Source organism: Artibeus jamaicensis, unplaced genomic scaffold, assembly GCF_021234435.1.
Source record: "Artibeus jamaicensis isolate MK-2021 breed Jamaican fruit bat unplaced genomic scaffold, CSHL_Jam_final scaffold_1019, whole genome shotgun sequence".
Lineage (NCBI taxonomy): Eukaryota > Metazoa > Chordata > Mammalia > Chiroptera > Phyllostomidae > Artibeus > Artibeus jamaicensis.
In genome coordinates, this window is record NW_026522025.1 from 5,898,914 (window position 1) to 5,915,694 (window position 16,781).

Below are 16,781 nucleotides of genomic sequence, written 5' to 3' on the forward strand. Positions count from 1 at the left end.
GATTACTTTGCCAATCCCCTGGTTGTCCGCACACGCAGTCTCTTTTCCACATGTCAGCAGCCTACCCTGAAAGCCACTCTGTCCTTGGCTCTCCTAAACACCACCGATACCAACCGCGTGGTGCCGGAACTTTACTGAATGGTTGGACAATAGAAGGGATCTCACATGATAGCATCTATCACAACCTCAGCTTGAGTATTTATATTCATTCTTAAGTCATTTATCCACTTGGCCACTAGTAGTTGCTGATTGTCTAATTCATCTTGTTCTTGCCCTTTCCCTTTGATTCTGCTTCTTAATGCCATTTACTCTCCATTCTTGTAGCTAAATGATTTTGTGTTAAAATTTTGATAGGTTTCTTTTTCAGGTCTATCATGCTAGTTTCTTAAAATAGTGGGGGGTTGCATTATTAGGCACTTCAGGGGATAACAGTATAAACAGAAAAAAACCCCAGGAACATCGGGGTGAGAAAGAACTCTTCACACCCTATACGTTTCTATTTGGGTTGTTTAACCATGGACAAATCAGCAATACCCAACCCTCCACGCCCTCAAATTGAAAATGGGGACACTACCAGCTACCGCGTTCTGCCATGTGTAATGAGCACCCATGTTTTTGGCCCAAACTTTCAGGAAAAAAAATCTTTCATTTAAATGAAAGATTCATTTTTATTTATCTATACACATATATATGTATATATATATGTATTATAAAAGGAATTTTAGCATTTATTTTTGAAAATATTATGGTACAAGAAATTTTATGTAACAAATAATTACAAAACAGAAGATACAAGCTATTTCAGGCACTATCCGGGTATAACGTGCACCCTAAAAAAATTTGGGCAGAAAAGTGTGCATTATACACGGTAAAATACTGAGTGTCAAAGGTTCTTGGAGGACCTGGTGAAGCAGTCTGCAGGGGACCTCCAACGACAAGTTGAGCTAAACACGGAGAGTTGAGGGAAAGACCAAAGTAGTCTGGCGGGCTGTGGCCCAGTGAACCGTAGACAAATGGGCATTTGTGGGTTTTTTTTGGTGTTTTTAGTTCTTGGCATACTCACACAGTTTCAAGTCAAGTTAGTTGTGAACATTTTTAAGAATCAAAATGTTTCACATGAAAATCGGGTGTTCTGCATTTTAAAAAGTCAGAAGGGCTAGAACGCCGGGCCGCCCTCTCCCTGGCAGCCCCTGGGTTGGCCTCAGCCCTTCCTGCTCGCCGCTGGCTCCCGTCAGCCTTTGGGTCTGCAGCTCTTTTCCCACGTGCGAGTCCAGGGACTACGCTGCTGAAGGCAGACGTGGAACATCTGGCCGGACGAGGATGTGGGCAGTCATGAGCTGTCGAGACAAAAGCACTGAAATTGGGATTCTCCTGGAACGTCTGAAACACACGATTTCTAGAGACAGGGAATGGTGGGCGATAAAGGATGAGAAGAGTTAGGGATGGAATGGAGGCTAAATGGTGAGACTGCGGCCAAGTTCAGCAGTACTGCCACAGTCACGCCGGCCCAGCCGACCTATTCAGTGCAGTTTGTATGGCAACAAAAGCTTTAGTTTTCAGTGTCGAGGAGTCTAAGCTCCTTCTTGCCCTGTTTCCTCCGATCCTACCCAAACACAATTTTAACAGCTAGAGAATGCAGGTAGGTAGGGGCCTCTCCGTCTGCTGATTCCTTCCATATGTGCGTTATTTCATTTTCCAAGGGGCTCTGGTTTTGGGAAAACTACTTGTCCAGTATAATCACCTATGAGCTAGTATAAACTCAAGCTTTATTGCAATTTATTAGTCACTGACATACCAAAAGGAAAAAAGGTTTAAAGAAACTAAGAAAGCAGCCATTTGAGATTTTAATCTAAGGTATATCTGAGCATGTTTGGGGGTTAAAAAATAAGAAAAAATAGTAGATCCATTTCCATCAGGGTCCGTGCAACATCCTGCACAGATATTTCAACACTGATATGGCTGCGAGCCCACATTTTCAAAACGGCCGGTGAATGGATTTCAGCAGCTCTTCCCCAACCCCCGGGAATACTGGTGTTTGAAGCTCTCTCCTGAGAAATCAAAGCTTTGGGTCTGTCATAGTCTTCCTCTGGAAATTTCAGATTGCTCAAAACATCTTTTAAGGGGGAAGTCGGTATAGGGCAGATGAATAACTTTCCTATAATCTGAAGAGCCATCACACTAGTGCTGAGTAGTTCCTTTAATAAAATCACCAACTCCCTCTTTTTAAAGGGGAGGAAAATTTAGGCCTAAAGAAGGAATTTCTTCAGCAAGCCACCCAGCCCTTAGTGAGGCACTGTGACCAAGTAGGGAGAGAACCCTTGTCCTCACAGAGCTTAAAGACCGACAAGTGAGACATACCTAACACACCAATATGAAACTACACGTGATGTAAGTACAGAGAAGTATATGCATAGACATGCTTAATCTAGGCTGGTAGGTTCTATGCTGGAAGGGAGTGAGACTGAGTAAGGATCTTAAGGATAAATAGGCATTAACTAGGCAGACCAAGTCAGGTCATGGGGTGGGTGGGAGCCGCCCCGCCCAGAGTATACAAATTCAGGAGATTTGAGTGATCAGCAGTGGGAGGGGAATGCTCTGTGCAGTGTTCTCCACTCACCTCCCAAGATACTCCTTCAGCAAGTTTTAGAACGCTCCTACTCCTGCTTCTAATTATCCTTAAACATTTCTGTGCGGCACACTCTCCTAGGCATTGTGCAAATGCTTATTTTTCTTCCAAAGTCCAGGGCCTGTTATAGAATCTATGATTGCTGAGATTTCTGCTTTGTCTCCCCTGTTTGCTTACTTTGTGTTGGAAGTGCTAATTGACTAAAATCTTTGGAAAGATTTTCTGTCAAATCTTCTAAACCTGCAGAGAGCAAAAAGGAGGAACTCCCTGACTAATTGGACTTTAAGTCAGAAATTTTTTCCTTCTAAATTGGTTGTCAGAGGAAGTCAGTGACCAATGAAATGATGTGCAGATTGCTCCCACATTTAGGCTCCTCCTGCTCATGTTGCTATATGGGATTTGAGGAACTGGAAAATATTAACCACCAGACCTGTGATGAGAGGCACCTGGATACTTGGCTCCATTTTGCAGTAATGATCATTGGATGGTTCATTAGTGAGAACGTTAACAAGATTAAGCAAATGTTTCTGCTGAATCAGCTCCAGTCAAAATTACATAGCTTTTGGCCAAAACCATCACAAGACACATGGAGCAAAGGGTAGTTACAATGTACTTTAATAATCATATTGCCACAGTCACATTCACAAAGCCATACTAACCTTGTTAAAGAATTAGTTCCATGGAAAAGCAGCAGATCTGTATAGTGTGTTGTCCTTTCAAAGATAATGCTAAACATGGCCTTAGCTCTGATGTCAGAAGATATCGACATAAAGAATGTCCATAAACATGTCCATATATCAGATTAAGTGTTAACTTTTCCTGAGATGGTTGGTACTAGTTAAAATCACCTCAAAGAAAGCATGGTCATGAGTCCAAACTCCTGGGATATGATTTAAATGAATGCAGTGTAACCCAAATAAAATTGAGATCCCTGGTGGTCAGGTCTTAAACAATGTCACATTAAAAACTAATGAATTATTTTTCTCATTTTAAAAAACACTTCAAAAATGCAGAGGGAGAGATTCCATATAAGACATATTGTCACCCTTCCTAAGTTGTTTCCTTTTTCTCTGATATGCAAAGCAGTTGTGTGGCAGTGTTTTTTCCAAACTGTCCAAATTTTCTCTAAACCTAGAGGTCAGTGGCTCACATTTTTGTAAATTATTCTGAATATATTAATTTCTCTTCTGCCGCAAAACACCTGTCCTCTTCAATGTAAATTTCTGTGTAGGTCACGCATCATCTCTCAATTCTATCCCTCACTCTGTAGAATAAATGTCCAGGAACCAAGCTGATAAAGACAATTTTCCTGGAAAATATGTCTATGTGAGGGAGGAAGAGGGGGTGACTTTATGGGGAAATATTTAACATACAAATGTTCCCAACCCCTTGGCTATAGTCTTAAAAGTCCATCCCTTTCAGTATACTGAAAATTGCTTCAGGGGAAAGAATTAGCTGATTGTACAAAGAGGGTGGGGCAAAAGGAGGTTTATAGCTGTTTATATGGAAAATCATAAAATAAGAATATGAGAATAAACTCCAGTGTACTCACAACGGTAAACCTCCTTTTGCCCCACCTTGTATACTGGTCCCTGAGCAATTTTGATTAAACATTATATCAGGACTTGGGTATACAAATAAGCCTGTTGAAGACAGTTTTTGCATTTATTTGGTCAGTGGAGTCTTTTGGTAGTCATTACCTCAAGAAATAGCCGCTGAGTACCTAACATGTGGGTCTTGGATATCCTGAGATCACGGAACTCCTGCCCTGAGGACCTTTCATTTCATTGGGGCCCATTAAGTCATCACCTTCCTTGGGGGCAATGAATGTTAAGAGCCCCTGTTTAACCTCCTAGCAACAGAGATAACTCTCCAAAGTAAGAACAGGGTTGATTGGGAAGTGTTGCTCTCTCACCTAATAAGGGCAGCACGATTTCTGTGTAACCACACACCACGCCTCCCGGGGGATCACCCTCAGCTGGCGCTCTGAGCCACCTGATCATTCCCACCTCAGAATGCATTTGGTCCTATGTCACATGAACCAGCTGCCCTGCTTACACAAAACTGTTCTGGCTCCCTTATGTGGCTAACTGAGCTCCCAGGAGTTAACCATATAGAAGACTGACCGGTTATATTTCTTTCATGCTTGCCCCACACATTCTATAACTATTTCGTGAGCACCTGAGCTATGAAAATCACTGTGGTTGGTGCTGGCAAAACCAGAAAGACATTGAATTTCTTGAGACTAGGGATGGCCTGATTGGGTGAATGGCATTAGAAAGTGGAAGGTTTCACACCTCATCAGATAATGAAGCCACTAAATGTAAGTGCTAGAATACAGGGAAATCCAATGTTCTATAATTATACAGAAGGGTGTTTGACCCACCAGGCTGGAAAGGGGAACATTTGTCAGAGGAGTCTTCCTGGAAGAGACTCTAGAAATGAGTCATGAAGACTTTGTGGGAAATTCAAACTACGAGCAGGCAGCATACACCTAGGAGTAAACAAGACCATGTTCTCTAGAAAGCAGAGCCCAAGGCAAAGATTATAGCTGATGATTTATTGAAGGGGTGCAAGGCCAAGGCAGCAAGAATGCTGAAAAGGGGCAGTGAGGCAACGAAGGATGGAAGCAATGTGAAGTGATGCACTGTCACGCTGGCAACTACTTTGTGATAAACTGTAAAGAGACATGGCAGGCATATTGTTTGGCAGATACGTTTGCATGGCACATAGGACTTCTCCAGAGAGGCCACAGGAAAAAAATTTGCACACAAGAATAGTTCATGGTGAAAAATATTTTATCTCCCCAGCTACTCCTCATGCCTTGTTTTCTTTTGGTCGAAATTTGCCTTGAAGGAGTTTCATCACCTGGTCCCTTTTTCAGCTACTTGGGCTGCCAGATACCATGCCCTGAGGACTGATGTTTTACCCTAGACTAGAAGTGGCAGGAGGAACCACAAACTCCAGTCAATCGGCTGGTCAGCCTGGCTGTGCGGTAACTGCCCCGACATTCCCAGGGCAAGTGGGTGGCTGGCTGGCCGGCCTCAGGTGGGTCCTAGGGTTGTTGGGCCAGCCTAGAAGAATGAGCTACAGTAAGTCCAGTGAGTGGGTAGTACCAAGGGAGTGGGGAATCCAAGAGGGTTCACACAATTTCTGTCTGATACAACAAATCTGCTGTGCTGGGACAGCTGAGACTGTTCATAAGTCCTTCCAGTTATTTCTTCAAGTTCATTGCTGAACTGTTTTAAATTATGTCTCCTGTGTCAAACCTATTACACAGGTCTTCCCTGGTTAGAGTAGCCCATTCCCTTTGTCTTTAAGACCTATTGTATATGGTCTGAATGCCGGTCTAGAAACTGGGTTTGTGGTGGAATGAAGTGGCTATCAGCACACATGCTTATGGCACTGTTGTCCATTCCCTGCAAGTGCACCATGACCTTTCCCATCAGTGCTCACTTCATGCCCCCTTTCTCAAAGTCCATTTCACAAGACTGAAGCAGAGTGAATCCACATAAACATGGTACTTTAAGAGATGTAGGTATTTCACTTTGACTAGCTTCAGAGTCATGGCCAAAAAGGGGCCTGTGACTTTGGTGAAAGGGACCCCGGATCAACTTCCAGAGTGAATGGTCAATATACACGATACAACATGCTTCATAACGTTGTTGGAACTGGAAGACCAACCGGAATATCTGAGTAATGGCCTAAGGTGCCTAGCTGCAAGGAGAAAAGTCAGGCTAGTTGTGGGCAGCCCAGGGCCAAAGAGATACTTCTGGCATGGTATTTCTAGCTGATTCTGACCCAAGCGAAGCATAAGTAATGATTGTCTTATGTGATTCTCCTTGACCAGCCAGGCCAGGAGGTGGAGAGTATGAGGGTGTTGAGTTCCTGCAGGAACGCACCGAGTCCCTGAGATTTAACAGCTAGCCCGAGTGAGCAGCAGGGATGCTGCAGTGCAGCAGAAGGTAAAGAGGCCTCCAGAGTCTGACCCAGGTGCAATATCAGTTTTGTGTCTAACTTAATGACTGTTAGTAACTTACTCTCTCAGGACCTCAGTTTCATTATCTAGCAAATGAAGTATTGGATTTTTCTACAGCTACAAAATGAGGTCAAGAAAATGAGATGATCTCTATATTGGTTGGATTGAGGTGCCTTGTCTTAAACTCTAGGCTGGGTTCCCTAGAAGCACAGAGAGGATTCTCATGAAAGTGACTCTGTGAGGGAAGAAGGCACACAGAAGAAATCTATATGGGAAGTGAGGGTAGCAGAATAGAAGAGCAGAAGTTCAGCAAAGATGAGATTTGAAATGAAGTCAAATCCCAGCCTTCATCCATGAACGGCCCTGGAATCGCAGAGTTGTTCCACCTCACAGGGCATTCCTACTTCCATCTCTTGGTTCCCAGCCCCATGTGTTTTACTAGTGGGAGCCCAGCAACATAGAGTGGCTACTGGTTCAAGTTAAATGCTGCATCCAGAAAGATAGTGCCCACTGCTTGCAGGTATCATCTTGAGCTGTCACTTCAGCTATACCTTCAAGAGATTTTTTTCACTAGTCTCTCAGGCCAGCAGCTTCTGGATGGTATGTTACATGTTATGTCCAGTTGGTCCAATAATGGATATTTGCATGTGTAGATTTGACCTTCAATTCCTAGTGCCAAATGCCTTAAGGTCAGGTTCCGTAAAGACAGGGGTTTTTGTGCAAGTGATTTGGGAGTGCAGGTTGAGGAAGTGATCTCTAAGGAGGTGAGGTGCAGGTTAGGGCAGATGGAGGAGGTGAAAAGAGGTGTGGTTTCAGCTGTGGTCTGCTGCAGTGTGGTCCCTGAAGGGCTCTGGAACACGAAAGGCACCATAGGATTGTCCTGCCCTGAGGCAAGGGATCCGTGTTTTGACATCAGTGGTTGGTCTTGGGTCACCCCTGGGCACAGCATTTCCAGAGGTGGTTCCCATCAGTACAGGGCAATTTTCCGGAGGAATGTACATATATGAGCTATCAGCATCCCATACTCAGGTCAGCAGGGCAATGGGTGTGCTGACCCAGGAGAGATCTGCTTGAGGCCCCAACAGTTGACTCCACCATATCTTGAAATGGTGGAGCCATGGGAGGTTTGGATTACCTTGATGGTACTGTCACAGTCACTAAGCTTGAAGGTGCCCCATCCCACCTTCCAAATGTGGGGAATTGAGCCAGCTGTCAGACAGAATAGCTACTCCTTTACTGCAACTTCCATTCATCTACTCAACATATTTGTTAAATCCTGAGTGGCAGATACGATGTGCTTTGGGGACATGAAAATAAATCAAATAGTAATGCTTTTATAAGCACCTGATTTCCAGCATGTTATATGGTAACTCCAGCCGCATGGTCTATTGTAGTCACAAAACCATTCATCAGGATGGAGCACTAAATCTCTTGTAGCCACTGTGTGTTTTCATACCCTTGCCTACATGCCTGCCACTAGCGGCTCCTGATCTGCTTATTCCGGGTGATCTAATGTCTCTGCAGGATTAGGTTCTGCTGACAAAGTCAGCACAAGCAGTCATGATAACAGCTTACATTTGGGGGCATGTAAAGCATGTTAAGCACTTAAAATGATAAACAGTTTTCATCAATTTTAGAAACTATCCTATAATGAAGTTTTTCAGAGTATGGTCCACTCCAAATACCTAGGGGTACTTTTTATAACAGATTTGTGAGCCTTGCTCCAGAATTACTTAATCAAAATTTATAGGGCTGAGGGCCCAGCATTTATAAGTACTCCCCGAAATTAGGAACGCTGAAGTGTTTGACTCACTTACTAGAAAGTAATTTATACTCTTTTGATTATGACAGATGATGGAGCAGACTTTGGGCTCTCTAAATAACACCATTAATAGGTAGCACAGCCAGGGCCCATGCCCTTTTCCTTTAGGGCAGAGTTTCTCAATCCCACACCATTGATATTTTGGGCCATATAATCTTTTGTTGTAGAAGCTGCCCTGCATGTTTTAGGATATTTAGCAGTGTCACTGGCCTTTAATCAGCAGGTTTCAGTAACATCCCTCCAAGCTGTGGTAACCAAAGGCATCTCTAGCCATTGCCGAGTGTCCCCTGGGGATCATACTTGCCACCCCTGCCAGGGTTGAGGACCACAGTTGCAGAGTATGGTACTTCACAACCCGTGCACAGACTTTTCCTATCAGAAGCACCTGTGTGTGAGTCCTGGCTGTACCTCTTATTGGCTGTATGATCTTAAGGAAAAATCATAAAGAATCTTCATGACCACCCTCTGACATAGGCAGCAGGAACACAGAGTCACAGCCTCTGTGTGCTTCTGGGGGTAGGCTGTACCTCCCACCACATTCTCATCAGATCCCTCCTCCCCTAGGAAAACACAGGTTGCTTGCCCTGCTGCCAAGGCTGCTTGAAGACAAGTCCTCTTGGTCCTACTCCCCTTTAAACTGGATTTTATTGCCCATATGACCCTCATAAATATACTATTGTGCCAGCATGGGCAGTATTAGTAGTTCCCCTGAAATTAAATGGAAACAGCATGAGGCAGACATTTGTCACTGCTGCCTTTAGCCCTCAGAATTCATTGTTTGATTGCGCTGCAGGCAGCTTCCAGTGTTGAGTATCTGCATCTCCGCTATTTCCAGAAGGCTGCTCTGTCACCACCTGCATGGCAGGCTGGACTAGCTGGTGACTGACCACCACCCAGACTCAGTCTTTGACCAAGGGTGACTGAGAGGGGGATAGCAATGCCTGGGTCCCCCGCCTCTCAGCTGAGATCATCCTGAAAGTTGTGCGCTGCACCATTTCTGAGATGAAGCTCCAGCTACCCATAGGGTAGCTGGCTTAATACATCTGGTAGTGACCGCATTCCCCATCATTACCTCATGCCCCTGCCATTGTTCCCTGAACATCCCAAATAACAACTTGCACCAAATCCTTGTCTCAGGGCTGCATCTGGGGGAACCCAAACTAAAACACCAAGTCTTGAAGCATCTAGTACATTGTCTCTCAGCTCACCACAGTAGTAGACCTGTCAGGGGAGAAAGGCTATTTGACTAAGATGCTTTGAGTCACTCTGTGTTAACACTATACCAGACTTAGCTGTAAGGCAAGAATGGCAGCAGAGGGAAGAGACTATGTCCTTTGGACACTGCATTTTCCAGGACACTGCATGTCCTTAGGACCATGCCTTAGTGCCAGTTCACAGTAAGAAAGTATTAAATAGTTATGTCAGGGAAGGCAGCTGATCCTAGAGTGTGTTGTGTCTCTCCATCCCAAAGAGCCCAGCAAGCCTGTGGAAACTTTCCACTGCGCACCCCACTGCCCAGCCTAGACCGAACATGACCCACTCCCCACAGTCAAAATCCATAGATTTTGTTAAGTCTTCACCAACTGTTTTGTATTTTATCAGCCTAAACACAGAAAAAGCTTTTTAAACAGATGGATTGCATCAGATTCGGTAAACATTGTAATTGTTTGGCAGGATTACTGCTTGTGCTGAAAAATGTAATTTGCAAAGATACACACAGACGGCACATATTCCCCCAATACACACGGCAATACAGTTTATGCTGCAAATGAGGCCCCGTCATAGGCCTTCTGTACAGTGCTCATTAACTCATCAATTCCAGAATTAAACAGCAATTATCTCCAGCATCTCAGGCTGCTGTTTCTGCCATTTTGCTCTTTCATGGGAGCTTGAGGATTGAAATAAAGCACACCCCCCCGTCCCTTTCTCTCCAGCATACTCACACAGAGACCCTGGAGGGCAGCCAAGCGACACAGCAGTAAGTAAAATCAGCCCCTTTAAATTAGGTGTGGGCAGAGCAGATATTTTACTTTCCTAGAAGATAAGCTTGCTGCCGTCCGGGTGGTTTCAGTTGCTGCCCAAGGAAATTTACAGAGATGCTGGTCTCGCTCACAAGGTGCTCTCCTCAGACGATTGTTCTGGGAGTGATTCAGAGGGCTCGGGGAAAGAATCCTCTTGACTTACATAATTTCATCAGCCACCCATTTTAATAGAGTATTTTATTGCTGAAAATCAAGGAGGAAAGAAATGGCAAGTAAATCAATCTGAGGCACTCTGCCAGGCAGACCTAGGTCCACAGAAAGTTCAAGGCTGACACAAGAACCCTCCATTCGAGACTTGAGACTTGGCTATAGCAGTCGTGGGCTTATTGTGTTAATCATTGAAGGCTTCCTCGTACCAGGCGCTGGACTAAGCATGTCACTCCTTAGGTTGAGGCTTAAATGATTTAAAAATGAGAGACCTAAAGCTCAGGGGTGGGGGGGGGGGGACTTTAATAACTTGCGTAAGGGGATTGCATCAGATCTGGATTCAGACTTAGTTTTGCCAAAGTTCCAGACTCTGAACCAGTCCTGAGAATGGTTGTTTACATTTCTAAATCTACTTTTGTCAGATCTTCAAAAAGATCTCTGATATTTCTCAAACTTATGAAGCCCATTAGGAGGAGATTGTTTTCTTTTCCCTGATTACTCAAAATCGAGGAATGGAGAAGAGGCAGGCTCCTAAATGATTGGGTTGGGAGAAGAAAAAAAACATGTTGGTTAAAAATAAAGTCATCTTAAATTTTTTTAAAAAGTTCTTTTCTGTCTCAATTTTGAAAGAGTTCACAGCCAAACTTTGTGGCAGAAGATCTTTGTTCATCCAAAGGTAGAATTAAAATCATTACATACTCTACTGCTTCATTGTTTTCTGATTAAAAAAAAATTAACTTAAGGTCCAGAAAAAAAAACAAACGAAAAGTACAGAAAAAAACCCCCTTCAATCCAACATAATCACTACTGCCCTGGTCAGGTAGCTCAGTGGGTAAGAGCATTGTCCTGGTATATTAGGGTCCCTGGGTCAGGACACATACAAGAAGCACCAGTGAATGCATAAATAAGTGGAACAACAAATCGATGTTTCTCTCCTTTCCACTCTAAAATCAATAAATAAAACTAAAAAAATAGTTGGTTCAAAGTAATCACTATTATCTTAGGGCATTTTGATGAATTATAAACATATACAGGAAAGTACAAAAATTAAGTCCCTAGTGAATTAAAGCAACATGAAAATTTATGTAACCACATCTCCCACATAGTTCAAGAGACATTTATCAGCACCCAGAAGATCCCCTCGTGCCCCTGTACCTCACCACTCTCTGTCTCCACACCTTGTAACCACTGTGCTCACTGCTAAACTCTTGGAGTTTTGCCCAGGTTTCGGTTCTGTGGGAACATTCCACGTGGCTGGATGGATCTGTGCTGTTTCCTGCGGGTTTAGTTCTGTCAGCTTCATTCTTGCATCGTATTCTATCATAGGTTAGGTTACAAGTTTAACAAGTAAAACTTCAAGATACCCAACTAAATTTGAATTTCAGATAGACAACGAGGATTTAATATAAGTATGTTCCATGCAGTATTAGTGATATATTTATCTTTAAATATCATTTCCCTAAAATTTAAATGAGCATCTTGTATTATCGGGTAGGCCTTCTTTCCCAATATATAAAATTTAAATAATACTCTACTTTTGGAAGTTTTCAGTTTTAGCTGTTGCAGATATGCTGCCAACGGTATTCTTATCCGTATCTTTTCATTGTTAAGGTTTTAAAGAAAATTCTTCCTTTTGCAATATGTAAATAGATGCTTTCAATAACAATGTGATCAAATTATAGTATCAAAATTTTGTGTGTTTCAAACCTTAACATTTTAAGGGTGTGTAGTACTCCTTTGGGTGATGGGAAATTGCTAAGTTATATTAAAATGATGGCACATTTTATCGGTAATTTAGATACTGAATTCACAGTTCTGGAGAAGTACTCCACAGAGTTTAAAGAACAAGAGAACAAAAATGAAGAGGTAATCGCAGAACAAGCAAGATAGGAGCTCTTGAGATTTGCTTCAGGCTCTTCTCTAGAGAATTAGCTAACCCACATCATTGCAGGTATAGTCCCAAGGCAGTAAGAGTGGAGAGAAAGATGTTGGAAAGAAAAGAAGGAAAGCTGTTCAATGTGGGGCATTCCTGAGCTGGCTATGGCTTCAAGAACACTTTAATGCAGGTTCCTTAATCACAGAAAAGGGCCCTAGAGAGGCATGTGGATGCACTGAATCTGAACAACAGCTTTAGGAGAAGAATGCAAACAATTCCTCTTTACAGTGTACCTCCGGGGAGGGTAACATTCCCACACTTTGGATAATCCAGCCTTGCTATTAGGACACTGGGAAAGCCAGATTCTCTCTGGTCACAGTCTAGTCAGAACCAGGCAATGGAGCTGCTTTTCACCCATTCCTTGCCAGAAGGGAAGGGGAAGGCAGTCACCTAATGCTAGAATGAGGCAATGGTTATGCTGACCTGGGCTTTGCAGTCATAGATGGCCAAACTGTTGCTGTAGCTGCCCCAGCCTGGAGACAAAACAAGCTTCCAGGGCTCAGCGACAGGTGGGGCTTAGGCCTGTGGGGAGTGGCACCTATATCCCACCAAATCCAGGAAGGGACTGTAAACTAGGGAGAGCAACTCTGATTTTCAAGGGGAACAGAATGGATAGAAAATTTGGTAAGCCAGAACCCAACAGTGGCCATATAAACAGTCACAGAAATTGAAACTTAGCCTCTATTTTATCTCTCATGTAGTGTCCCCAGGATTTTATTGAGATTGATAAACTTATAGAAAAGGTGAAAGAATGATACAGTAAACACTTGTGTCGACAGCCAATTCTATAATTAATATTTTATCATTTATTTACCACTAAACATTTTTAATACAGTTTAAGTTAATGCCCAGAATCAGATATACTATCCCTGAACAGTTTACTATGTAAATTTTCAAAAGGAGTTCAATATTTGTTTAGACTTACTTAAAATTTACATATATTGAAATGCACAGAACTTAAAGTCTTGCATAACTCAGATTGTTATTTGTATTTTCATCGTGACTAAATGAGCATTCTGAGCGATCTTTGTAAAGTTTCACCTAGAATATTTTTCTAAATTTTTATTGAGTTGTCTTTGTATTAAAATTTGAAAATTCTGTATGCATTTTGGACATTAGTCTTATCAGGCTAATGATTTACGCAATTTCTCCTAGTTTGTGCCATACTTACTTTCTTACTGCTATCTTTTGACGGGAATGTTTTTAACTTTGGTGCAATCTAGTTTATTCATTTTTTTTAATGGTATTGCATTCTGTGGTTCTCTCTTTTAAAAGTTGTATCTCCAAGCACTTACATTTAAAAAAAAAAGTCAAAGGGCAAATGTAGTAAACTAAGTTTTCTTCTAGAATCCTTATAGTTTTGGTTTAAGTTTTTCTATATTTTGTGAGATAAGAACTGTGGATGTCTGGTACTTCCAGAACCATTTGATAAAAAGATTCTTTCTACTGTGGTGTCTTTGTCAAAACATTAAATAACTTATATGGGTCACTGTCTGGGATCCCTACTCATTTTGACTAACCAACTTGTTGGCCCTTACGCAGGTGCTGCACTGTGTCGGTCAGAGGAGCTTTGCACTAGGTTTGAAATGCAGTTGGAGTCTTCCAAATTTGTCCTCCTTCAAGATTGCTTTGGATATTTTAGGTCCTTTGTATTTTCATATAAATTTTAGAATAAATTTTTTCATATTTACAAAAAAGCCTAGTGAGATAAGGATTGCATAGGTTTTATAGATCATTTGGAGAAAATTAAAAGTTTAATCACATTACCTCAATGAATGGATACTATATAAATCTCCATTTATTTAGGTCTCTTCGAATTTCTGAGGAGAGTACTTCTGGATTAGCAGAATAGGACTTCTGAAAATCCACATCTTCACATGAGAAACAAGAACACTAGCAAAAACTTATCCAAGTGAACTTTTTGAACTCCAGTCATGAGCCAGAAGCTTACAACAATTTGAGAAGAGCTTACTCAAGAAAAACTGAATCTTGGTAAAAACAACATTCCTGGTGCTTTAGCTTGCCTTACTCCCATGTTATACCACCATCTCCCTGCCCTGATCATGACAGCTTTGAAAACCAAGAGCCTCACAATCAGGTTAGCCATGAAAAAATAGCCTATTGTAGAGGGGCAAAATGAGAGGGGTGCTTCCCTTAAATTTGTTTCCAGAGAGCAGTCATAATTTGGCTTGCCTGGCAAATCCCTGAAAAATTTTCAGAGACATTGTCTTTGACTGGACTCAGAGGTTAATCTTTGTAAAATCTCCATATTCGTCAAGAACAATCAACAGAAATCATTTAATATCACATGACCTGAAATGTAAAGAATTGGTGTAAAGGGGTGTCCAACATTTTGGTGTTTGAGCCACACTGGAACAAGAGTTGTCTTTGGCTACACATTAAATACACAGACACTAACAAAAACTGATAAGAAAAAAAAGGTTTTAAGTAAATTTATGGTTTTGTGTTGGGCCACATTCATAGCTACCCTTGGCCACATGCAGGCTGTGGGTTGGACACCACTGGACCAAACTGACCAACAAACTTAGGAAGAAAAGCTCGGGAATGATGGGTCCATAAGGGGTAGCTCTTTTACTCCCAGAGCTATGTGCATGGTCAGAAAAGACCTTAGAAGATCTGAGAACCTCTTGTTTCTGGCTTACCTTGAGGCTCTGTATAAGTAGGAGTAAAAGAGGTAGAAGTTAGGAGGGAAAGATTTTAGCTATAGTTGTAGTTGATAGGCTTGAGTAATTAATGCATAGGGGAACTGGAAAGTTAGATATGTTACTGTAGTTATAGTTTATAGGCTAAAGTGATTAATGCCCGCGGAAATCTTATTCTTGTGGGACTCCATGACGTCCACAAGCAACCTTTGTGCCTCAGGGGGGGGTGTCTGTAAACAACTGATGATCAAGGTTGTATCTGAGCCATTGTGTTCCGGGCGGGGGTGGGGGGGGGGAACATCTGTGATGCAGATAAAATTGAACAAGTAGATAAAGAAATGGTAGGGAAATCACAGCTGGATTGCTCTTATCTGATTAAACTTTCTCCAAACCCCTTATTTACCCTTCTTATAAAAAGGTTGGCTTGAGATGTTAAAAAACAGTTTTTGAGGTTACATAACCCACCATCTTCTCAGATCACCAGCATCCGAGTAAAGCACCCATAAAGATTCAATGCTTGTCTGTACTTACTGGTTTCATTAGTGACAGGCAGCATGAGCAACAGATTTCCCAGTTTTAGAAGCTGGAATAGAGTAGTAAACTGCCAGAGCATTGAAGGCATGTCTCAAAGCACACAGTAAGTCCCTAGCAGAGGTCAGGAGCTGTATTGGTTCAAAGTGTGGATGAAAAAGGGGCTCTATATAAAGTAACCACACAGGGCGATCTGATCACAAATTGCTAATTGGGCTGTTCCTGATGTGTAGCTACCCCCCAGGCCTATCGTGGTATAAGATTTATCTTTGCCTTAAGCAAGACCTGTTCATTGTTCTTGTGCAGCTTAGTTTACACACCATTGAACTGTCACACTGATCCTCTTTTTCCAGGTGTGTTGGAAGAAACCACCCTCAAGAAAGCAATCTTGATAATTATCCTGTAATCTAATCTGTTTCTTGTTTTTCCCACCTTCCTGCAATCTTTATAGTCCCCCCTTAATTTCAAATGCATAAACTACAAAACTATTATTCTTTGAAGCATTTGAGATCTTGTTTTGGCTCAAATAAACTAAAAAAAATTCTGTATGGGTTTGGGCAATTTTTTATGTTGAGAAGAGCATTTAAAGAAGTCTCTGTTCATTAGTTGATGACTAAGCTAACAAAGCAGGGAGTCTGTGGCTACACAGTTGAAGTAACTCTTATTTCATCTCATGTGCTTGGTAAAAACAGTAAATGAAACTACAGAGTGGATATGAAATAACATCTAGATATCATGTGGGTGGTAAAATGGCAAAGGTGGATTAGTTTCAGGTGTTCTAAGTTTAAGTTCAAGGCAAGTCTTAATGCCTACGTGGAGACCACTGAACAACAAGTCATTTAACTAACAAGCATCTGGTTCTGGGTACATCCATCCAATAGCAGCTACACAGAAGGCTGTTTCCACCAGCATTAAGAAGAGTTTGAGAAAATGTTTTTCAGCTTGTCTACCATTAGGCCACTCCTTTACCCTCTCAATTCTTAACTCAAGCACCTAAATTGTTTTCTATCTTACAATGAGGTACCTAAAGTTGGT